Raw genomic sequence first — 26,007 nt, 5'->3', positions numbered from 1 at the left:
TTTCATGGAAAGGGGTTGCCAGGCTTCCCAAAATTACGAATCTCCAGAAATCTCAGCAAATATTTTTTCAGCCAAAGTGGATGATACTTTCAGGTAATGATCAGTACACTAAGGTGACTTGGTTCCCAAAATTTCGTTCTTCTATGTTGAAGCGTTCGTTTCCAGTAACAGTTTGAATTTTTAGGTTTCACTCTGTTTTCTCCTATATTGATAGATGTATCTGGAACTCTAAATCCAACACGGTTTGTGCTAGCTTTTTGAAACTTGACACAATAAAGCAGTTTCACGTTCTATCTCTATGTTTTGTTTCCTCTTGATGTAGCCCTAAGCAGTGACTGGTGAGAAACACTTTCATGGAAAGGGGTTGCCAGGCTTCCCAAAATTATGAATCTCCAGAAATCTCAGCAAATATTTTTTTCACCAAACAGGATGATACTTTCAGGTAATGATCAGTACATGAAGGCGACTTGGTTCCCCAAATTTCGTTCATCTATGTTGAGGCGTTCGTTTCCAGTAACAGTTTGAATTTTTAGGTTTCACTCTGTTTTCTCCTATATTGATAGATGTATTTGGAACTCTAAATCCAACACGGTTTGTGCTAGCTTCTTGAAACTTGACACAATAAAGTAGTTTCACGTTCTATCTCTACGTGTTGTTTCCTCTTGATGTAGCCCTAAGCAGTGACTGGCGAGAAACACTTTCATTGAAAGGGGTTGCCAGGCTTCCCAAAATTACGAATCTCCAGAAATCTCAGGAAATATTTTTTCACCCAAACAGGAATATACTTTCAGGTAATGATCAGGACACGAAGGCGACTTGGTTTCCCAAATTTCGTTCATCTATGTTGAGGCGTTGGTTTCCAGTAACAGTTTGAATTTTTAGGTTTCACTCTGTTTTCTCCTATATTGATAGATGTATTTGGAACTCTAAATCCAACACGGTTTGTGCTAGCTTCTTGAAAGTTGACACAATAAAGTAGTTTCACGTTCTATCTCTCTGTTTTGATTCCTCTTGATGTAGCCCTAAGCAGTGACAGGCGAGAAACACTTCCATGGAAAGGGGTTGCCAGGCTTCCCAAAATTACGAATATCCAGAAATCTCAGCAAATATTTTTTCACCCAAACTGGATGATACTTTCAGGTAATGATCAGTACACGAAGGCGACTTGGTTCCCCAAATTTCGTTCTTCTATGTTGAAGCGTTCGTTTCCAGTAACAGTTTGAATTTTTAGGTTTCACTCTGTTTTCTCCTATATTGATAGATGTATTTGGAACTCTAAATCCAACACGGTTTGTGCTAGCTTCTTGAAACTTGACACAATAAAGTAATTTCACGTTCTATCTCTACGTTTTGTTTCCTCTTGATGTAGCCCTAAGCAGTGACTGGCGAGAAACACTTTCATGGAAAGGGGTTGCCAAGCTTCCCAAAATTACGAATCTCCAGAAATCTCAGCAAATATTTTTTCACCCAAACTGGATGATACTTTCAGGTAATGATCAGTACACGAAGGCGACTTGGTTCCCCAAATTTCGTTCTTCTATGTTGAAGCGTTCGTTTCCAGTAACAGTTTGAATTTTTAGGTTTCACTCTGTTTTCTCCTATATTGATAGATGTATTTGGAACTCTAAATCCAACACGGTGTGTGCTAGCTTCTTGAAACTTGACACAATAAATTAGTTTCACGTTCTATCTCTATGTTTTGATTCCTCTTGATGTAGCCCTAAGAAGTGACTGGCGAAAAACACTTTCATGGAAAGGGGTTGCCAGGCTTCCCAAAATTACGAATCTCCAGAAATCTCAGCAAATATTTTTTCACCCAAACTGGATGATACTTTCAGGTAATGATCAGCACACGAAGGCGACTTGGTTCCCCAAATTTCGTTCTTCTATGTTGAACCGTTCGTTTCCAGTAACAGTTTGAATTTTTAGGTTTCACTCTGTTTTCTCCTATATTGATAGATGTACTTGGAACTCTAAATCCAACACGGTTTGTGCTAGCTTCTTGAAACTTGACACAATAAAATAGTTTCACGTTCTATCTCTACATTTTGTTTCCTCTTGATGTAGCCCTAAGCAGTGACTGGCGAGAAACACTTTCATTGAAAGGGGTTGCCAGGCTTCCCAAAATTACGAATCTCCAGAAATCTCAGCAAATTTTTTTTCACCCAAACAGGATGATACTTTCAGGTAATGATTGGTACACGAAGGCGACTTGGTTTCCCAAATTTCGTTCCTCTATGTTGAGTCGTTCGTTTCCAGTAACAGTTTGAATTTTTAGGTTTCACTCTGTTTTCTCCTATATTGATAGATGTATTTGGAACTCTAAATCCAACACGGTTTGTGCTAGTTTCTTGAAAGTTGACACAATAAAGTAGTTTCACGTTCTATCTCTATGTTTTGATTCCTCTTGATGTAGCCCTAAGCAGTGACAGGCGAGAAACACTTCCATGGAAAGGGGTTGCCAGGCTTCCCAAAATTACGAATCCCCAGAAATCTCAGCAAATATTTTTTCACCCAAACTGGATGATACTTTCAGGTAATGATAAGTACACGAAGGCGACTTGGTTCCCCAAATTTCGTTCTTCAATGTTGAAGCGTTTGTTTCCAGTAACTGTTTGAATTTTTAGGTTTCACTCTGTTTTCTCCTATATTGATAGATGTATTTGGAACTCTAAATCCAACACGGTTTGTGCTAGCTTCTTGAAACTTGACACAATAAAGTAGTTTCATGTTCTATCTCTATGTTTTGATTCCTCTTGATGTAGCCCTAAGCAGTGACAGGCGAGAAACACTTTCATTGAAAGGGGTTGCCAGGCTTCCCAAAATTACGAATCTCCAGAAATCTCAGCAAATATTTTTTCACCCAAACTGGATGATACTTTCAGGTAATGATCAGTACACAAAGGCGACTTGGTTCCCCAAATTTCGTTCTTCTATGTTGAACCGTTCGTTTCCAGTAACACTTTGATATTTTAGGTTTCACTCTGTTTTCTCCTATATTGATAGATGTATTTGGAACTCTAAATCCAACACGGTTTGTGCTAGCTTCTTGAAACTTGACACAATAAAGTAGTTTCACGTTCTGTCTCTATGTTTTGTTTCCTCTTAATGTAGCCCAAAGCAGTGACAGGCGAGAAACACTTTCATGGAAAGGGGTTGCCAGGCTTCCCAAAACTACGAATCTCCAGAAATCTCAGCAAATATTTTTTTCACCCAAACAGGATGATATTTTCAGGTAATGATCAGTACACTAAGGTGTCTTGGTTCCCCAAATTTCGTTCTTCTATGTTGAGGCGTTCGTTTCCAGTAACAGTTTGAATTTTTAGGTTTCAGTCTGTTTTCTCCTATATTGATAGATGTATTTGGAACTCTAAATCCAACATGGTTTGTGCTAGCTTCTTGAAACTTGACACAATAAAGTAGTTTCAGGTTCTATCTCTATGTTTTGTTTCCTCTTGATGTAGCCCTAAGCTGTGACTGGCGAGAAACACTTTCATGGAAAGGGGTTGCCAGGCTTCCCAAAATTACGAATCTCCAGAAATCTCAGCAAATATTTTTTCACCCAAACAGGATGATACTTTCAGGTAATGATCAATACACGAAGGCGACTGGGTTCCCCAAATTTCGTTCTTCTATGTTGAAGCGTTCGTTTCCAGTAACAGTTTGAATTTTTAGGTTTCACTCTGTTTTCTCCTATATTGATAGATGTATTTGGAACTCTAAATCCAACACGGTTTGTGCTAGCTTCTTGAAACTTGACACAATAAAGTAGTTTCACATTCTATCTCTACATTTTGTTTCCTCTTGATGTAGCCCTAAGCAGTGACTGGCGAGAAACACTTTCATTGAAAGGGGTTGCCAGGCTTCTCAAAATTACGAATCTCCAGAAATCTCAGCAAATATTTTTTCACCCAAACAGGATGATACTTTCAGGTAATGATTGGTACACGAAGGCGACTTGGTTTCCCAAATTTCGTTCATCTATGTTGAGGCGTTCGTTTCCAGTAACAGTTTGAATTTTTAGGTTTCACTCTGTTTTCTCCTATATTGATAGATGTATTTGGAACTCTAAATCCAACATGGTTTGTGCTAGCTTCTTGAAAGTTGACACAATAAAGTAGTTTCACGTTCTATCTCTATGTTTTGATTCCTCTTGATGTAGCCCTAAGCAGTGACAAGCGAGAAACACTTCCATGGAAAGGGGTTGCCAGGCTTCCCAAAATTACGAATCCCCAGAAATCTCAGCAAATATTTTTTCACCCAAACTGGATGATACTTTCAGGTAATGATAAGTACACGAAGGCGACTTGGTTCCCCAAATTTCGTTCTTCTATGTTGAACCGTTCGTTTCCAGTAACAGTTTGAATTTTTAGGTTTCACTCTGTTTTCTCCTATATTGATAGATGTATTTGGAACTCTAAATCCAACACGGTTTGTGCTAGCTTCTTGAAACTTGACACAATAAAGTAGTTTCACGTTCTATCTCTATGTTTTGATTCCTCTTGATGTAGCCCTAAGCAGTGACAGGCGAGAAACACTTCCATGGAAAGGGGTTGCCAGGCTTCCCAAAATTACGAATCTCCAGAAATCTCAGCAAATATTTTTTCAGCCAAACTGGATGATACTTTCAGGTAATGATCAGTACATGAAAGCGACTTGGTTCCCCAAATTTCGTTCTTCTATGTTGAAGCGTTCTTTTCCAGTAACAGTTTGAATTTTTAGGTTTCACTCTGTTTTCTCCTATATTGATAGATGTATTTGGAACTCTAAATCCAACACGGTTTGTGCTAGCTTCTTGAAACTTGACACAATAAAGTAGTTTCACATTCTGTCTCTATGTTTTGTTTCCTCTTGATGTAGCCCTAAGCAGTGACTAGCGAGAAACACTTTCATGGAAAGGGGTTGCCAGGCTTCCCAGAATTACGAATGTCCAGAAATCTCAGCAAATATTTTTTCACCCAAACAGGATGATACTTTCAGGTAATGATCTGTACACTAAGGTGACTTGGTTCCCCAAATTTCGTTCTTCTATGTTGAAGCGTTCGTTTCCAGTAACAGTTTGAATTTTTAGGTTTCACTGTTTTCTCCTATATTGATAGATGTATTTGGAACTCTAAATCCAACACGGTTTGTGCTAGCTTCTTGAAACTTGACACAATAAATTACTTTCAAGTTCTATCTCTATGTTTTGATTCCTCTTGATGTAGCCCTAAGAAGTGACTGGCGAGAAACACTTTCATGGAAAGGGGTTGCCAGGCTTCCCAAAATTACGAATCTCCAGAAATCTCAGCAAATATTTTTTCACCCAAATTGGATGATACTTTCAGGTAATGATCAGCACACGAAGGCGACTTGGTTCCCCAAATTTCGTTCTTCTATGTTGAACCGTTCGTTTCCAGTAACAGTTTGAATTTTTAGGTTTCACTCTGTTTTCTCCTATATTGATAGATGTATTTGGAACTCTAAATCCAACACGGTTTGTGCTAGCTTCTTGAAACTTGACACAATAAAGTAGTTTCACGTTCTATCTCTACATTTTGTTTCCTCTTGATGTAGCCCTAACCAGTGACTGGCGATAAACACTTTCATTGAAAGGGGTTGCCAGGCTTCCCAAAATTACGAATCTCCAGAAATCTCAGCAAATATTTTTTCACCCAAACAGGATGATACTTTCAGGTAATGAACGGTACACGAAGGCGACTTGGTTTCCCAAATTTCGTTCATCTATGTTGAGGCGTTCTTTTCCAGTAACAGTTTGAATTTTTAGGTTTCACTCTGTTTTCTCCTATATTGATAGATGTATTTGGAACTCTAAATCCAACACGGTTTTTGCTAGCTTCTTGAAAGTTGACACAATAAAGTAGTTTCACGTTCTATCTCTATGTTTTGATTCCTCTTGATGTAGCCCTAAGCAGTGACAGGAGAGAAACACTTTCATGGAAAGGGGTTGCCAGGCTTCCCAAAATTACGAATCTCCAGAAATCTCAGCAAATATTTTTTCACCCAAACAGGATGATACTTTCAGGTAATGATCAGTACACGAAGGCGACTGGGTTCCCCAAATTTCGTTCTTCTATGTTGAAGCGTTCGTTTCCAGTAACAGTTTGAATTTTTAGGTTTCACTCTGTTTTCTCCTATATTGATAGATGTATTTGGAACTCTAAATCCAACACGGTTTGTGCTAGCTTCTTGAAACTTGACACAATAAAGTAGTTTCACATTCTATCTCTACATTTTGTTTCCTCTTGATGTAGCCCTAAGCAGTGACTGGCAAGAAACACTTTCATTGAAAGTGGTTGCCAGGCTTCCCAAAATTACGAATCTGCAGAAATCTCAGCAAATATTTTTTCACCCAAACAGGATGATACTTTCAGGTAATGATTGGTACACGAAGGCGACTTGGTTTCCCAAATTTCGTTCATCTATGTTGAGGCGTTCGTTTATAGTAACAGTTTGAATTTTTAGGTTTCACTCAGTTTTCTCCTATATTGATAGATGTATTTGGAACTCTAAATCCAACACGGTTTGTGCTAGCTTCTTGAAACTTGACACAATAAAGTAGTTTCACATTCTATCTCTACATTTTGTTTCCTCTTGATGTAGCCCTAAGCAATGACTGGCGAGAAACACTTTCATTGAAAGTGGTTGCCAGGCTTCCCAAAATTACGAATCTGCAGAAATCTCAGCAAATATTTTTTCACCCAAACAGGATGATACTTTCAGGTAATGATTGGTACACGAAGGCGACTTGGTTTCCCAAATTTCGTTCATCAATGTTGAGGCGTTCGTTTCCAGTAACAGTTTGAATTTTTAGGTTTCACTCTGTTTTCTCCTATATTGATAGATGTATTTGGAACTCTAAATCCAACACGGTTTGTGCTAGCTTCTTGAAAGTTGACACAATAAATTAGTTTCACGTTCTATCTCTATGTTTTGATTCCTCTTGATGTAGCCCTAAGCAGTGACAGGCGAGAAACACTTCCATGGAAAGGGGTTGCCAGGCTTCCCAAAATTACGAATCTCCAGAAATCTCAGCAAATATTTTTTCACCCAAACTGGATGATACTTTCAGGTAATGATCATTACACGAAGACGACTTGGTTCCCCAAATATCGTTCTTCTATGTTGAAGCGTTCGTTTCCAGTAACACTTTGAATTTTTAGGTTTCACTCTGTTTTCTCCTATATTGATAGATGTATTTGGAACTCTAAATCCAACACGGTTTGTGCTAGCTTCTTGAAAGTTTACACAATAAAGTAGTTTTACGTTCTATCTCTATGTTTTGATTCCTCTTGATGTAGCCCTAAGAAGTGACTGGCGAGAAACACTTTCATGGAAAGGGGTTGCCAGGCTTCCCAAAATTACGAATCTCCAGAAATCTCAGCAAATATTTTTTCACCAAACTGGATGATACTTTCAGGTAATGATCAGCACACGAAGGCGACTTGGTTCCCCAAATTTCGTTCTTCTATGTTGAACCGTTCGTTTCCAGTAACACTTTGATATTTTAGGTTTCACTCTGTTTTCTCCTATATTGATAGACGTATTTGGAACTCTAAATCCAACACGGTTTCTGCTAGCTTCTTGATCTTGACACAATAAAGTAGTTTCACGTTCTGTCTCTATGTTTTGTTTCCTCTTAATGTAGCCCTAAGCAGTGACAGGCGAGAAACACTTTTATGGAAAGGGTTTGCCAGGCTTCCCAAAACTACGAATCTCCAGAAATCTCAGCAAATATTTTTTTCACCCAAACAGGATGATATTTTCAGGTAATGATCAGTACACTAAGGTGTCTTCGTTCCCCAAATTTCGTTCTTCTATGTTGAGGCGTTCGTTTCCAGTAACAGTTTGAATTTTTAGGTTTCACTCTGTTTTCTCCTATATTGATAGATGTATTTGGAACTCTAAATCCAACATGGTTTGTGCTAGCTTCTTGAAACATGACACAATAAAGTAGTTTCACGTTCTATCTCTATGTTTTGTTTCCTCTTGATGTAGCCCTAAGCTGTGACTGGCGAGAAACACTTTCATGGAAAGGGGTTGCCAGGCTTCCCAAAATTACGAATCTCCAGAAATCTCAGCAAATATTTTTTCACCCAAACAGGATGATACTTTCAGGTAATGATCAGTACACGAAGGCGACTGGGTTCCCCAAATTTCGTTCTTCTATGTTGAAGCGTTCGTTTCCAGTAACAGTTTGAATTTTTAGGTTTCACTCTGTTTTCTCCTATATTGATAGATGTATTTGGAACTCTAAATCCAACACGGTTTGTGCTAGCTTCTTGAACCTTGACACAATAAAGTAGTTTCACATTCTATCTCTACATTTTGTTTCCTATTGATGTAGCCCTAAGCAGTGACTGGCGAGAAACACTTTCATTGAAAGTGGTTGCCAGGCTTCCCAAAATTACGAATCTGCAGAAATCTCAGCAAATATTTTTTCACCCAAACAGGATGATACTTTCAGGTAATGATTAGTACACGAAGGCGACTTGGTACCCAAATTTCGTTCTTCTATGTTGAAGCGTTCGTTTCCAGTAACAGTTTGAATTTTTAGGTTTCACTCTGTTTTCTCCTATGTTGATAGATGTATTTGGAACTCTAAATCCAACACGGTTTGTGCTAGCTTCTTGAAACTTGACACAATAAAGTAGTTTCACGTTCTATCTCTATGTTTTGATTCCTCTTGATGTAGCCCTAAGCAGTGACAGGCGAGAAACACTTCCATGGAAAGGGGTTGCTAGGCTTCCCAAAATTACGAATCTCCAGAAATCTCAGCAAATATTTTTTCACCCAAACTGGATGATACTTTCAGGTAATGATCAGTACACGAAGGCGACTTGGTTCCCCAAATTTCGTTCTTCTATGTTGAAGCGTTCGTTTCCAGTAAAAGTTTGAAATTTTAGGTTTCACTCTGTTTTCTCCTATATTGATAGATGTATTTGGAACTCTAAATCCAACACGGTGTGTGCTAGCTTCTTGAAACTTGACAAAATAAATTAGTTTCACGTTCTATCTCTATGTTTTGATTCCTCTTGATGTAGCCCTAAGAAGTGACTGGCGAGAAACACTTTCATTGAAAGGGGTTGCCAGGCTTCCCAAAATTACGAATCTCCAGAAATCTCAGCAAATATTTTTTCACCCAAATTGGATGATAATCTCAGGTAATGATCAGCACACGAAGGCGACTTGGTTCCCCAAATTTCGTTCTTCTATGTTGAACCGTTCGTTTCCAGTAACAGTTTGAATTTTTAGGTTTCACTCTGTTTTCTCCTATATTGATAGATGTATTTGGAACTCTAAATCCAACACGGTTTGTGCTGGCTTCTTGAAACTTGACACAATAAAGTAGTTTCACGTTCTATCTCTACGTTTTGTTTCCTCTTGATGTAGCCCTAAGCAGTGACTGGCGAGAAACACTTTCATGGAAAGGGTTTGCCAAGCTTCCCAAAATTACGAATCTCCAGAAATCTCAGCAAATATTTTTTCACCCAAACAGGATGATACTTTTAGGTAATGATCAGTACACTAAGGCGACTTGGTTCCCCAAATTTCATTCTTCTATGTTGAAGCGTTCGTTTCCAGTAACAGTTTGAATTTTTAGGTTTCACTCTGTTTTCTCCTATATTGATAGATGTATTTGGAACTGTAAATCCAACACGGTTTGTGCTAGCTTCTTGAAACTTGACATAATAAAGTAGTTTCACGTTCTATCTCTATGTTTTGTTTCCTCTTGATGTAGCCCTAAGCAGTGACTGGCGAGAAACACTTTCATGGAAAGGGGTTGCCAGGCTTCCCAAAATTACGAATCTCCAGAAATCTCAGCAAATATTTTTTCACCCAAACAGGATGATACTTTCAGGTAATGATCAGTAAACGAAGGCGACTTGGTTCCCCATATTTCGTTCTTCTATGTTGAGGCGTTCGTTTCCAGTAACACTTTGATATTTTAGGTTTCACTCTGTTTTCTCCTATATTGATAGATGTATTTGGAACTCTAAATCCAACACGGTTTGTGCTAGCTTCTTGAAACTTGACACAATAAAGTAGTTTCACGTTCTGTCTCTATGTATTGTTTCCTCTTAATGTAGCCCTAAGCAGTGACAGGCGAGAAACACTTTCATGGAAAGGGGTTGCCAGGCTTCCCAAAACTACGAATCTCCAGAAATCTCAGCAAATATTTTTTCACCCAAACTGGATGATACTTTCAGGTAATGATCAGTACATGAAGGCGACTTGGTTCCCCAAATTTCGTTCTTCTATGTTGAAGCGTTCGTTTCCAGTAACAGTTTGAATTTTTAGGTTTCACTCTGTTTTCTCCTATATTGATAGATGTATTTGGAACTCTAAATCCAACACGGTTTGTGCTAGCTTCTTGAAACTTGACACAATAAAGTAGTTTCACGTTCTGTCTCTATGTTTTGTTTCCTCTTGATGTAGCCCTAAGCAGTGACAGGCGAGAAACACTTTCATGGAAAGGGGTTGCCAGGCTTCCCAAAATTACGAATCTCCAGAAATCTCAGCAAATATTTTTTCACCCAAACAGGATGATACTTTCAGGTAATGATCAGTACACGAAGGTGACTTGGTTCCCCAAATTTCGTTCTTCTATGTTGAAGCGTTCATTTCCAGTAACAGTTTGAATTTTTAGGTTTCACTCTGTTTTCTCCTATATTGATAGATGTATTTGGAACTCTAAATCCAACACGGTTTGTGCTAGCTTCTTGAAACTTGACACAATAAAGTAATTTCACGTTCTATCTCTACGTTTTGTTTCCTCTTGATGTAGCCCTAAGCAGTGACTGGCGGGAAACACCTTCATGGAAAGGGGTTGCCAAGCTTCCCAAAATTACGAATCTCCAGAAATCTCAGCAAATATTTTTTCACCCAAACAGGATGATACTTTCAGGTAATGATCAGTACACGAAGGCGACTTGGTTCCCCAAATTTTGTTCTTCTATGTTGAGGCGTTCGTTTCCAGTAACAGTTTGAATTTTTAGGTTTCACTCTGTTTTCTCCTATATTGATAGATGTATTTGGAACTCTAAATCCAACACGGTTTGTGCTAGCTTCTTGAAACTTGACACAATAAAGTAGTTTCACGTTCTGTCTCTATGTTTTGTTTCCTCTTGATGTAGCCCTAAGCAGTGACTGGCGAGAAACACTTTCATTGAAAGGGGTTGCCAGGCTTCCCAAAATTACGAATCTCCAGAAATCTCAGCAAATATTTTTTCACCCAAACAGGATGATACTTTCAGGTAATGATCAGTACACTAAGGCGACTTGGTTCCCCAAATTTCGTTCTTCTATGTTGAAGCGTTCGTTTCCAGTAACAGTTTGAATTTTTAGGTTTCACTCTGTTTTCTCCTATATTGATAGATGTACTTGGAACTCTAAATCCAACACGGTTTGTGCTAGCTTCTTGAAACTTGACACAATAAAGTAGTTTCACGTTCTATCTCTACATTTTGTTTCCTCTTGATGTAGCCCTAAGCAGTGACTGGCGAGAAACACTTTCATTGAAAGGGGTTGCCAGGCTTCCCAAAAATACGAATCTCCAGAAATCTCAGCAAATATTTTTTCACCCAAACTGGATGATACTTTCAGGTAATAATCAGTACACGAAGGCGACTTGGTTCCCCAAATTTCGTTCTTCTATGTTGAAGCGTTCGTTTCCAGTAACAGTTTGAATTTTTAGGTTTCACTCTGTTTTCTCATATATTGATAGATGTATTTGGAACTCTAAATCCAACACGGTTTGTGCTAGCTTCTTGACACTTGACACAATAAAGTAGTTTCAGGTTCTATCTCTATGTTTTGTTTCCTCTTGATGTAGCCCTAAGCAGTTACTGGCGAGAAACACTTTCATGGAAAGGGGTTGCCAGGCTTCCCAAAATTACGAATCTCCAGAAATCTCAGCAAATATTTTTTCACCCAAACAGGATGATAATTTCAGGTAATGATCAGTACACTAAGGTGACTTGGTTCCCCAAATTTCGTTCTTCTATGTTGAAGCGTTCGTTTCCAGTAACAGTTTGAATGTTTAGGTTTCACTCTATTTTCTCCTATATTGATAGATGTATTTGGAACACTAAATCCAACACGGTTTGTGCTAGCTTCTTGAAACTTGACACAATAAAGTAGTTTCACGTTCTATCTCTATGTTCTGATTCCTCTGATGTAGCCCTAAGCAGTGACAGGCGAGAAACACTTCCATGGAAAGGGGTTGCCAGGCTTCCCAAAATTACGAATCTCCAGAAATCTCAGCAAATATTTTTTCACCCAAACAGGATGATACTTTCAGGTAATGAACGGTACACGAAGGCGACTTGGTTTCCCAAATTTCGTTCATCTATGTTGAGGCGTTCTTTTCCAGTAACAGTTTGAATTTTTAGGTTTCACTCTGTTTTCTCCTATATTGATAGATGTATTTGGAACTCTAAATCCAACACGGTTTTTGCTAGCTTCTTGAAAGTTGACACAATAAAGTAGTTTCACGTTCTATCTCTATGTTTTGATTCCTCTTGATGTAGCCCTAAGCAGTGACAGGAGAGAAACACTTTCATGGAAAGGGGTTGCCAGGCTTCCCAAAATTACGAATCTCCAGAAATCTCAGCAAATATTTTTTCACCCAAACAGGATGATACTTTCAGGTAATGATCAGTACACGAAGGCGACTGGGTTCCCCAAATTTCGTTCTTCTATGTTGAAGCGTTCGTTTCCAGTAACAGTTTGAATTTTTAGGTTTCACTCTGTTTTCTCCTATATTGATAGATGTATTTGGAACTCTAAATCCAACACGGTTTGTGCTAGCTTCTTGAAACTTGACACAATAAAGTAGTTTCACATTCTATCTCTACATTTTGTTTCCTCTTGATGTAGCCCTAAGCAGTGACTGGCAAGAAACACTTTCATTGAAAGTGGTTGCCAGGCTTCCCAAAATTACGAATCTGCAGAAATCTCAGCAAATATTTTTTCACCCAAACAGGATGATACTTTCAGGTAATGATTGGTACACGAAGGCGACTTGGTTTCCCAAATTTCGTTCATCTATGTTGAGGCGTTCGTTTATAGTAACAGTTTGAATTTTTAGGTTTCACTCTGTTTTCTCCTATATTGATAGATGTATTTGGAACTCTAAATCCAACACGGTTTGTGCTAGCTTCTTGAAACTTGACACAATAAAGTAGTTTCACGTTCTATCTCTATGTTTTGATTCCTCTTGATGTAGCCCTAAGCAGTGACAGGCGAGAAACACTTCCATGGAAAGGGGTTGCCAGGCTTCCCAAAATTACGAATCTCCAGAAATCTCAGCAAATATTTTTTCACCCAAACTGGATGATACTTTCAGGTAATGATCAGTACACGAAGGCGACTTGGTTCCCCAAATTTCGTTCTTCTATGTTGAAGCGTTCGTTTCCAGTAACAGTTTGAATTTTTAGGTTTCACTCTGTTTTCTCCTATATTGATAGATGTATTTGGAACTCTAAATCCAACACGGTTTGTGCTAGCTTCTTGAAACTTGACACAATAAAGTAATTTCACGTTCTATCTCTACGTTTTGTTTCCTCTTGATGTAGCCCTAAGCAGTGACTGGCGAGAAACACTTTCATGGAAAGGGGTTGCCAAGCTTCCCAAAATTACGAATCTCCAGAAATCTCAGCAAATATTTTTTCACCCAAACTGGATGATACTTTCAGGTAATGATCAGTACACGAAGGCGACTTGGTTCCCCAAATTTCGTTCTTCTATGTTGAAGCGTTCGTTTCCAGTAACAGTTTGAATTTTTAGGTTTCACTCTGTTTTCTCCTATATTGATAGATGTATTTGGAACTCTAAATCCAACACGGTGTGTGCTAGCTTCTTGAAACTTGACACAATAAATTAGTTTCACGTTCTATCTCTATGTTTTGATTCCTCTTGATGTAGCCCTAAGAAGTGACTGGCGAAAAACACTTTCATGGAAAGGGGTTGCCAGGCTTCCCAAAATTACGAATCTCCAGAAATCTCAGCAAATATTTTTTCACCCAAACTGGATGATACTTTCAGGTAATGATCAGCACACGAAGGCGACTTGGTTCCCCAAATTTCGTTCTTCTATGTTGAACCGTTCGTTTCCAGTAACAGTTTGAATTTTTAGGTTTCACTCTGTTTTCTCCTATATTGATAGATGTACTTGGAACTCTAAATCCAACACGGTTTGTGCTAGCTTCTTGAAACTTGACACAATAAAATAGTTTCACGTTCTATCTCTACATTTTGTTTCCTCTTGATGTAGCCCTAAGCAGTGACTGGCGAGAAACACTTTCATTGAAAGGGGTTGCCAGGCTTCCCAAAATTACGAATCTCCAGAAATCTCAGCAAATTTTTTTTCACCCAAACAGGATGATACTTTCAGGTAATGATTGGTACACGAAGGCGACTTGGTTTCCCAAATTTCGTTCCTCTATGTTGAGTCGTTCGTTTCCAGTAACAGTTTGAATTTTTAGGTTTCACTCTGTTTTCTCCTATATTGATAGATGTATTTGGAACTCTAAATCCAACACGGTTTGTGCTAGTTTCTTGAAAGTTGACACAATAAAGTAGTTTCACGTTCTATCTCTATGTTTTGATTCCTCTTGATGTAGCCCTAAGCAGTGACAGGCGAGAAACACTTCCATGGAAAGGGGTTGCCAGGCTTCCCAAAATTACGAATCCCCAGAAATCTCAGCAAATATTTTTTCACCCAAACTGGATGATACTTTCAGGTAATGATAAGTACACGAAGGCGACTTGGTTCCCCAAATTTCGTTCTTCAATGTTGAAGCGTTTGTTTCCAGTAACTGTTTGAATTTTTAGGTTTCACTCTGTTTTCTCCTATATTGATAGATGTATTTGGAACTCTAAATCCAACACGGTTTGTGCTAGCTTCTTGAAACTTGACACAATAAAGTAGTTTCATGTTCTATCTCTATGTTTTGATTCCTCTTGATGTAGCCCTAAGCAGTGACAGGCGAGAAACACTTTCATTGAAAGGGGTTGCCAGGCTTCCCAAAATTACGAATCTCCAGAAATCTCAGCAAATATTTTTTCACCCAAACTGGATGATACTTTCAGGTAATGATCAGTACACAAAGGCGACTTGGTTCCCCAAATTTCGTTCTTCTATGTTGAACCGTTCGTTTCCAGTAACACTTTGATATTTTAGGTTTCACTCTGTTTTCTCCTATATTGATAGATGTATTTGGAACTCTAAATCCAACACGGTTTGTGCTAGCTTCTTGAAACTTGACACAATAAAGTAGTTTCACGTTCTGTCTCTATGTTTTGTTTCCTCTTAATGTAGCCCTAAGCAGTGACAGGCGAGAAACACTTTCATGGAAAGGGGTTGCCAGGCTTCCCAAAACTACGAATCTCCAGAAATCTCAGCAAATATTTTTTTCACCCAAACAGGATGATATTTTCAGGTAATGATCAGTACACTAAGGTGTCTTGGTTCCCCAAATTTCGTTCTTCTATGTTGAGGCGTTCGTTTCCAGTAACAGTTTGAATTTTTAGGTTTCAGTCTGTTTTCTCCTATATTGATAGATGTATTTGGAACTCTAAATCCAACATGGTTTGTGCTAGCTTCTTGAAACTTGACACAATAAAGTAGTTTCAGGTTCTATCTCTATGTTTTGTTTCCTCTTGATGTAGCCCTAAGCTGTGACTGGCGAGAAACACTTTCATGGAAAGGGGTTGCCAGGCTTCCCAAAATTACGAATCTCCAGAAATCTCAGCAAATATTTTTTCACCCAAACAGGATGATACTTTCAGGTAATGATCAATACACGAAGGCGACTGGGTTCCCCAAATTTCGTTCTTCTATGTTGAAGCGTTCGTTTCCAGTAACAGTTTGAATTTTTAGGTTTCACTCTGTTTTCTCCTATATTGATAGATGTATTTGGAACCCTAAATCCAACACGGTTTGTGCTAGCTTCTTGAAACTTGACACAATAAAGTAGTTTCACATTCTATCTCTACATTTTGTTTCCTCTTGATGTAGCCCTAAGCAGTGACTGGCGAGAAACACTTTCATTGAAAGGGGTTGCCAGGCTTCTCAAAATTACGAATCTCCAGAAATCTCAGCAAATATTTTTTCACCCAAACAGGATGATACTTTCAGGTAATGATTGGTACACGAAGGCGACTTGGTTTCCCAAATTTCGTTCATCTATGTTGAGGCGTTCGTTTCCAGTAACAGTTTGAATTTTTAGGTTTCACTCTGTTTTCTCCTATATTGATAGATGTATTTGGAACTCTAAATCCAACATGGTTTGTGCTAGCTTCTTGAAAGTTGACACAATAAAGTAGTTTCACGTTCTATCTCTATGTTTTGATTCCTCTTGATGTAGCCCTAAGCAGTGACAAGCGAGAAACACTTCCATGGAAAGGGGTTGCCAGGCTTCCCAAAATTACGAATCCCCAGAAATCTCAGCAAATATTTTTTCACCCAAACTGGATGATACTTTCAGGTAATGATAAGTACACGAAGGCGACTTGGTTCCCCAAATTTCGTTCTTCTATGTTGAAGCGTTCGTTTCCAGTAACAGTTTGAATTTTTAGGTTTCACTCTGTTTTCTCCTATATTGATAGATGTATTTGGAACTCTAAATCCAACACGGTTTGTGCTAGCTTCTTGAAACTTGACACAATAAAGTAGTTTCACGTTCTATCTCTATGTTTTGATTCCTCTTGATGTAGCCCTAAGCAGTGACAGGCGAGAAACACTTCCATGGAAAGGGGTTGCCAGGCTTCCCAAAATTACGAATCTCCAGAAATCTCAGCAAATATTTTTTCAGCCAAACTGGATGATACTTTCAGGTAATGATCAGTACATGAAAGCGACTTGGTTCCCCAAATTTCGTTCTTCTATGTTGAAGCGTTCTTTTCCAGTAACAGTTTGAATTTTTAGGTTTCACTCTGTTTTCTCCTATATTGATAGATGTATTTGGAACTCTAAATCCAACACAGTTTGTGCTAGCTTCTTGAAACTTGACACAATAAAGTAGTTTCACATTCTGTCTCTATGTTTTGTTTCCTCTTGATGTAGCCCTAAGCAGTGACTAGCGAGAAACACTTTCATGGAAAGGGGTTGCCAGGCTTCCCAGAATTACGAATGTCCAGAAATCTCAGCAAATATTTTTTCACCCAAACAGGATGATACTTTCAGGTAATGATCTGTACACTAAGGTGACTTGGTTCCCCAAATTTCGTTCTTCTATGTTGAAGCGTTCGTTTCCAGTAACAGTTTGAATTTTTAGGTTTCACTGTTTTCTCCTATATTGATAGATGTATTTGGAACTCTAAATCCAACACGGTTTGTGCTAGCTTCTTGAAACTTGACACAATAAATTACTTTCAAGTTCTATCTCTATGTTTTGATTCCTCTTGATGTAGCCCTAAGAAGTGACTGGCGAGAAACACTTTCATGGAAAGGGGTTGCCAGGCTTCCCAAAATTACGAATCTCCAGAAATCTCAGCAAATATTTTTTCACCCAAATTGGATGATACTTTCAGGTAATGATCAGCACACGAAGGCGACTTGGTTCCCCAAATTTCGTTCTTCTATGTTGAAGCGTTCGTTTCCAGTAACAGTTTGAATTTTTAGGTTTCACTCTGTTTTCTCCTATATTGATAGATGTATTTGGAACTCTAAATCCAACACGGTTTGTGCTAGCTTCTTGAAACTTGACACAATAAAGTAGTTTCACGTTCTATCTCTATGTTTTGATTCCTCTTGATGTAGCCCTAAGCAGTGACAGGAGAGAAACACTTTCATGGAAAGGGGTTGCCAGGCTTCCCAAAATTACGAATCTCCAGAAATCTCAGCAAATATTTTTTCACCCAAACAGGATGATACTTTCAGGTAATGATCAGTACACGAAGGCGACTTGGTTCCCCAAATTTCGTTCTTCTATGTTGAAGCGTTCGTTTCCAGTAACAGTTTGAATTTTTAGGTTTCACTCTGTTTTCTCCTATATTGATAGATGTATTTGGAACTCTAAATCCAACACGGTTTGTGCTAGCTTCTTGAAACTTGACACAATAAAGTAGTTTCACATTCTATCTCTACATTTTGTTTCCTCTTGATGTAGCCCTAAGCAGTGACTGGCAAGAAACACTTTCATTGAAAGTGGTTGCCAGGCTTCCCAAAATTACGAATCTGCAGAAATCTCAGCAAATCTTTTTTCACCCAAACAGGATGATACTTTCAGGTAATGATTGGTACACGAAGGCGACTTGGTTTCCCAAATTTCGTTCATCTATGTTGAGGCGTTCGTTTATAGTAACAGTTTGAATTTTTAGGTTTCACTCTGTTTTCTCCTATATTGATAGATGTATTTGGAACTCTAAATCCAACACGGTTTGTGCTAGCTTCTTGAAACTTGACACAATAAAGTAGTTTCACATTCTATCTCTACATTTTGTTTCCTCTTGATGTAGCCCTAAGCAATGACTGGCGAGAAACACTTTCATTGAAAGTGGTTGCCAGGCTTCCCAAAATTACGAATCTGCAGAAATCTCAGCAAATATTTTTTCACCCAAACAGGATGATACTTTCAGGTAATGATTGGTACACGAAGGCGACTTGGTTTCCCAAATTTCGTTCATCTATGTTGAGGCGTTCGTTTCCAGTAACAGTTTGAATTTTTAGGTTTCACTCTGTTTTCTCCTATATTGATAGATGTATTTGGAACTCTAAATCCAACACGGTTTGTGCTAGCTTCTTGAAAGTTGACACAATAAATTAGTTTCACGTTCTATCTCTATGTTTTGATTCCTCTTGATGTAGCCCTAAGCAGTGACAGGCGAGAAACACTTCCATGGAAAGGGGTTGCCAGGCTTCCCAAAATTACGAATCTCCAGAAATCTCAGCAAATATTTTTTCACCCAAACTGGATGATACTTTCAGGTAATGATCATTACACGAAGACGACTTGGTTCCCCAAATATCGTTCTTCTATGTTGAAGCGTTCGTTTCCAGTAACACTTTGAATTTTTAGGTTTCACTCTGTTTTCTCCTATATTGATAGATGTATTTGGAACTCTAAATCCAACACGGTTTGTGCTAGCTTCTTGAAAGTTTACACAATAAAGTAGTTTCACGTTCTATCTCTATGTTTTGATTCCTCTTGATGTAGCCCTAAGAAGTGACTGGCGAGAAACACTTTCATGGAAAGGGGTTGCCAGGCTTCCCAAAATTACGAATCTCCAGAAATCTCAGCAAATATTTTTTCACCAAACTGGATGATACTTTCAGGTAATGATCAGCACACGAAGGCGACTTGGTTCCCCAAATTTCGTTCTTCTATGTTGAACCGTTCGTTTCCAGTAACACTTTGATATTTTAGGTTTCACTCTGTTTTCTCCTATATTGATAGACGTATTTGGAACTCTAAATCCAACACGGTTTCTGCTAGCTTCTTGATCTTGACACAATAAAGTAGTTTCACGTTCTGTCTGTATGTTTTGTTTCCTCTTAATGTAGCCCTAAGCAGTGACAGGCGAGAAACACTTTCATGGAAAGGGTTTGCCAGGCTTCCCAAAACTACGAATCTCCAGAAATCTCAGCAAATATTTTTTTCACCCAAACAGGATGATATTTTCAGGTAATGATCAGTACACTAAGGTGTCTTCGTTCCCCAAATTTCGTTCTTCTATGTTGAGGCGTTCGTTTCCAGTAACAGTTTGAATTTTTAGGTTTCACTCTGTTTTCTCCTATATTGATAGATGTATTTGGAACTCTAAATCCAACATGGTTTGTGCTAGCTTCTTGAAACTTGACACAATAAAGTAGTTTCACGTTCTATCTCTATGTTTTGTTTCCTCTTGATGTAGCCCTAAGCTGTGACTGGCGAGAAACACTTTCATGGAAAGGGGTTGCCAGGCTTCCCAAAATTACGAATCTCCAGAAATCTCAGCAAATATTTTTTCACCCAAACAGGATGATACTTTCAGGTAATGATCAGTACACGAAGGCGACTGGGTTCCCCAAATTTCGTTCTTCTATGTTGAAGCGTTCGTTTCCAGTAACAGTTTGAATTTTTAGGTTTCACTCTGTTTTCTCCTATATTGATAGATGTATTTGGAACTCTAAATCCAACACGGTTTGTGCTAGCTTCTTGAACCTTGACACAATAAAGTAGTTTCACATTCTATCTCTACATTTTGTTTCCTATTGATGTAGCCCTAAGCAGTGACTGGCGAGAAACACTTTCATTGAAAGTGGTTGCCAGGCTTCCCAAAATTACGAATCTGCAGAAATCTCAGCAAATATTTTTTCACCCAAACAGGATGATACTTTCAGGTAATGATTAGTACACGAAGGCGACTTGGTACCCAAATTTCGTTCTTCTATGTTGAAGCGTTCGTTTCCAGTAACAGTTTGAATTTTTAGGTTTCACTCTGTTTTCTCCTATGTTGATAGATGTATTTGGAACTCTAAATCCAACACGGTTTGTGCTAGCTTCTTGAAACTTGACACAATAAAGTAGTTTCACGTTCTATCTCTATGTTTTGATTCCTCTTGATGTAGCCCTAAGCAGTGACAGGCGAGAAACACTTCCATGGAAAGGGGTTGCTAGGCTTCCCAAAATTACGAATCTCCAGAAATCTCAGCAAATATTTTTTCACCCAAACTGGATGATACTTTCAGGTAATGATCAGTACACGAAGGCGACTTGGTTCCCCAAATTTCGTTCTTCTATGTTGAAGCGTTCGTTTCCAGTAAAAGTTTGAAATTTTAGGTTTCACTCTGTTTTCTCCTATATTGATAGATGTATTTGGAACTCTAAATCCAACACGGTGTGTGCTAGCTTCTTGAAACTTGACAAAATAAATTAGTTTCACGTTCTATCTCTATGTTTTGATTCCTCTTGATGTAGCCCTAAGAAGTGACTGGCGAGAAACACTTTCATTGAAAGGGGTTGCCAGGCTTCCCAAAATTACGAATCTCCAGAAATCTCAGCAAATATTTTTTCACCCAAATTGGATGATAATCTCAGGTAATGATCAGCACACGAAGGCGACTTGGTTCCCCAAATTTCGTTCTTCTATGTTGAACCGTTCGTTTCCAGTAACAGTTTGAATTTTTAGGTTTCACTCTGTTTTCTCCTATATTGATAGATGTATTTGGAACTCTAAATCCAACACGGTTTGTGCTGGCTTCTTGAAACTTGACACAATAAAGTAGTTTCACGTTCTATCTCTACGTTTTGTTTCCTCTTGATGTAGCCCTAAGCAGTGACTGGCGAGAAACACTTTCATGGAAAGGGTTTGCCAAGCTTCCCAAAATTACGAATCTCCAGAAATCTCAGCAAATATTTTTTCACCCAAACAGGATGATACTTTTAGGTAATGATCAGTACACTAAGGCGACTTGGTTCCCCAAATTTCATTCTTCTATGTTGAAGCGTTCGTTTCCAGTAACAGTTTGAATTTTTAGGTTTCACTCTGTTTTCTCCTATATTGATAGATGTATTTGGAACTGTAAATCCAACACGGTTTGTGCTAGCTTCTTGAAACTTGACATAATAAAGTAGTTTCACGTTCTATCTCTATGTTTTGTTTCCTCTTGATGTAGCCCTAAGCAGTGACTGGCGAGAAACACTTTCATGGAAAGGGGTTGCCAGGCTTCCCAAAATTACGAATCTCCAGAAATCTCAGCAAATATTTTTTCACCCAAACAGGATGATACTTTCAGGTAATGATCAGTAAACGAAGGCGACTTGGTTCCCCATATTTCGTTCTTCTATGTTGAGGCGTTCGTTTCCAGTAACACTTTGATATTTTAGGTTTCACTCTGTTTTCTCCTATATTGATAGATGTATTTGGAACTCTAAATCCAACACGGTTTGTGCTAGCTTCTTGAAACTTGACACAATAAAGTAGTTTCACGTTCTGTCTCTATGTATTGTTTCCTCTTAATGTAGCCCTAAGCAGTGACAGGCGAGAAACACTTTCATGGAAAGGGGTTGCCAGGCTTCCCAAAACTACGAATCTCCAGAAATCTCAGCAAATATTTTTTCACCCAAACTGGATGATACTTTCAGGTAATGATCAGTACATGAAGGCGACTTGGTTCCCCAAATTTCGTTCTTCTATGTTGAAGCGTTCGTTTCCAGTAACAGTTTGAATTTTTAGGTTTCACTCTGTTTTCTCCTATATTGATAGATGTATTTGGAACTCTAAATCCAACACGGTTTGTGCTAGCTTCTTGAAACTTGACACAATAAAGTAGTTTCACGTTCTGTCTCTATGTTTTGTTTCCTCTTGATGTAGCCCTAAGCAGTGACAGGCGAGAAACACTTTCATGGAAAGGGGTTGCCAGGCTTCCCAAAATTACGAATCTCCAGAAATCTCAGCAAATATTTTTTCACCCAAACAGGATGATACTTTCAGGTAATGATCAGTACACGAAGGTGACTTGGTTCCCCAAATTTCGTTCTTCTATGTTGAAGCGTTCATTTCCAGTAACAGTTTGAATTTTTAGGTTTCACTCTGTTTTCTCCTATATTGATAGATGTATTTGGAACTCTAAATCCAACACGGTTTGTGCTAGCTTCTTGAAACTTGACACAATAAAGTAATTTCACGTTCTATCTCTACGTTTTGTTTCCTCTTGATGTAGCCCTAAGCAGTGACTGGCGGGAAACACCTTCATGGAAAGGGGTTGCCAAGCTTCCCAAAATTACGAATCTCCAGAAATCTCAGCAAATATTTTTTCACCCAAACAGGATGATACTTTCAGGTAATGATCAGTACACGAAGGCGACTTGGTTCCCCAAATTTTGTTCTTCTATGTTGAGGCGTTCGTTTCCAGTAACAGTTTGAATTTTTAGGTTTCACTCTGTTTTCTCCTATATTGATAGATGTATTTGGAACTCTAAATCCAACACGGTTTGTGCTAGCTTCTTGAAACTTGACACAATAAAGTAGTTTCACGTTCTGTCTCTATGTTTTGTTTCCTCTTGATGTAGCCCTAAGCAGTGACTGGCGAGAAACACTTTCATTGAAAGGGGTTGCCAGGCTTCCCAAAATTACGAATCTCCAGAAATCTCAGCAAATATTTTTTCACCCAAACAGGATGATACTTTCAGGTAATGATCAGTACACTAAGGCGACTTGGTTCCCCAAATTTCGTTCTTCTATGTTGAAGCGTTCGTTTCCAGTAACAGTTTGAATTTTTAGGTTTCACTCTGTTTTCTCCTATATTGATAGATGTACTTGGAACTCTAAATCCAACACGGTTTGTGCTAGCTTCTTGAAACTTGACACAATAAAGTAGTTTCACGTTCTATCTCTACATTTTGTTTCCTCTTGATGTAGCCCTAAGCAGTGACTGGCGAGAAACACTTTCATTGAAAGGGGTTGCCAGGCTTCCCAAAAATACGAATCTCCAGAAATCTCAGCAAATATTTTTTCACCCAAACTGGATGATACTTTCAGGTAATAATCAGTACACGAAGGCGACTTGGTTCCCCAAATTTCGTTCTTCTATGTTGAAGCGTTCGTTTCCAGTAACAGTTTGAATTTTTAGGTTTCACTCTGTTTTCTCATATATTGATAGATGTATTTGGAACTCTAAATCCAACACGGTTTGTGCTAGCTTCTTGACACTTGACACAATAAAGTAGTTTCAGGTTCTATCTCTATGTTTTGTTTCCTCTTGATGTAGCCCTAAGCAGTTACTGGCGAGAAACACTTTCATGGAAAGGGGTTGCCAGGCTTCCCAAAATTACGAATCTCCAGAAATCTCAGCAAATATTTTTTCACCCAAACAGGATGATAATTTCAGGTAATGATCAGTACACTAAGGTGACTTGGTTCCCCAAATTTCGTTCTTCTATGTTGAAGCGTTCGTTTCCAGTAACAGTTTGAATGTTTAGGTTTCACTCTATTTTCTCCTATATTGATAGATGTATTTGGAACACTAAATCCAACACGGTTTGTGCTAGCTTCTTGAAACTTGACACAATAAAGTAGTTTCACGTTCTATCTCTATGTTCTGATTCCTCTGATGTAGCCCTAAGCAGTGACAGGCGAGAAACACTTCCATGGAAAGGGGTTGCCAGGCTTCCCAAAATTACGAATCTCCAGAAATCTCAGCAAATATTTTTTCACCCAAACAGGATGATACTTTCAGGTAATGAACGGTACACGAAGGCGACTTGGTTTCCCAAATTTCGTTCATCTATGTTGAGGCGTTCTTTTCCAGTAACAGTTTGAATTTTTAGGTTTCACTCTGTTTTCTCCTATATTGATAGATGTATTTGGAACTCTAAATCCAACACGGTTTTTGCTAGCTTCTTGAAAGTTGACACAATAAAGTAGTTTCACGTTCTATCTCTATGTTTTGATTCCTCTTGATGTAGCCCTAAGCAGTGACAGGAGAGAAACACTTTCATGGAAAGGGGTTGCCAGGCTTCCCAAAATTACGAATCTCCAGAAATCTCAGCAAATATTTTTTCACCCAAACAGGATGATACTTTCAGGTAATGATCAGTACACGAAGGCGACTGGGTTCCCCAAATTTCGTTCTTCTATGTTGAAGCGTTCGTTTCCAGTAACAGTTTGAATTTTTAGGTTTCACTCTGTTTTCTCCTATATTGATAGATGTATTTGGAACTCTAAATCCAACACGGTTTGTGCTAGCTTCTTGAAACTTGACACAATAAAGTAGTTTCACATTCTATCTCTACATTTTGTTTCCTCTTGATGTAGCCCTAAGCAGTGACTGGCAAGAAACACTTTCATTGAAAGTGGTTGCCAGGCTTCCCAAAATTACGAATCTGCAGAAATCTCAGCAAATATTTTTTCACCCAAACAGGATGATACTTTCAGGTAATGATTGGTACACGAAGGCGACTTGGTTTCCCAAATTTCGTTCATCTATGTTGAGGCGTTCGTTTATAGTAACAGTTTGAATTTTTAGGTTTCACTCTGTTTTCTCCTATATTGATAGATGTATTTGGAACTCTAAATCCAACACGGTTTGTGCTAGCTTCTTGAAACTTGACACAATAAAGTAGTTTCACATTCTATCTCTACATTTTGTTTCCTCTTGATGTAGCCCTAAGCAATGACTGGCGAGAAACACTTTCATTGAAAGTGGTTGCCAGGCTTCCCAAAATTACGAATCTGCAGAAATCTCAGCAAATATTTTTTCACCCAAACAGGATGATACTTTCAGGTAATGATTGGTACACGAAGGCGACTTGGTTTCCCAAATTTCGTTCATCTATGTTGAGGCGTTCGTTTCCAGTAACAGTTTGAATTTTTAGGTTTCACTCTGTTTTCTCCTATATTGATAGATGTATTTGGAACTCTAAATCCAACACGGTTTGTGCTAGCTTCTTAAAAGTTGACACAATAAATTAGTTTCACGTTCTATCTCTATGTTTTGATTCCTCTTGATGTAGCCCTAAGCAGTGACAGGCGAGAAACACTTCCATGGAAAGGGGTTGCCAGGCTTCCCAAAATTACGAATCTCCAGAAATCTCAGCAAATATTTTTTCACCCAAACTGGATGATACTTTCAGGTAATGATCATTACACGAAGACGACTTGGTTCCCCAAATATCGTTCTTCTATGTTGAAGCGTTCGTTTCCAGTAACACTTTGAATTTTTAGGTTTCACTCTATTTTCTCCTATATTGATAGATGTATTTGGAACTCTAAATCCAACACGGTTTGTGCTAGCTTCTTGAAAGTTTACACAATAAAGTAGTTTCACGTTCTATCTCTATGTTTTGATTCCTCTTGATGTAGCCCTAAGAAGTGACTGGCGAGAAACACTTTCATGGAAAGGGGTTGCCAGGCTTCCCAAAATTACGAATCTCCAGAAATCTCAGCAAATATTTTTTCACCAAACTGGATGATACTTTCAGGTAATGATCAGCACACGAAGGCGACTTGGTTCCCCAAATTTCGTTCTTCTATGTTGAACCGTTCGTTTCCAGTAACACTTTGATATTTTAGGTTTCA

This window comes from Spermophilus citellus (assembly GCF_964194105.1).
Source record: "Spermophilus citellus genome assembly, chromosome: 11".
Lineage (NCBI taxonomy): Eukaryota > Metazoa > Chordata > Mammalia > Rodentia > Sciuridae > Spermophilus > Spermophilus citellus.
This window is presented reverse-complemented; position numbering follows the sequence as displayed.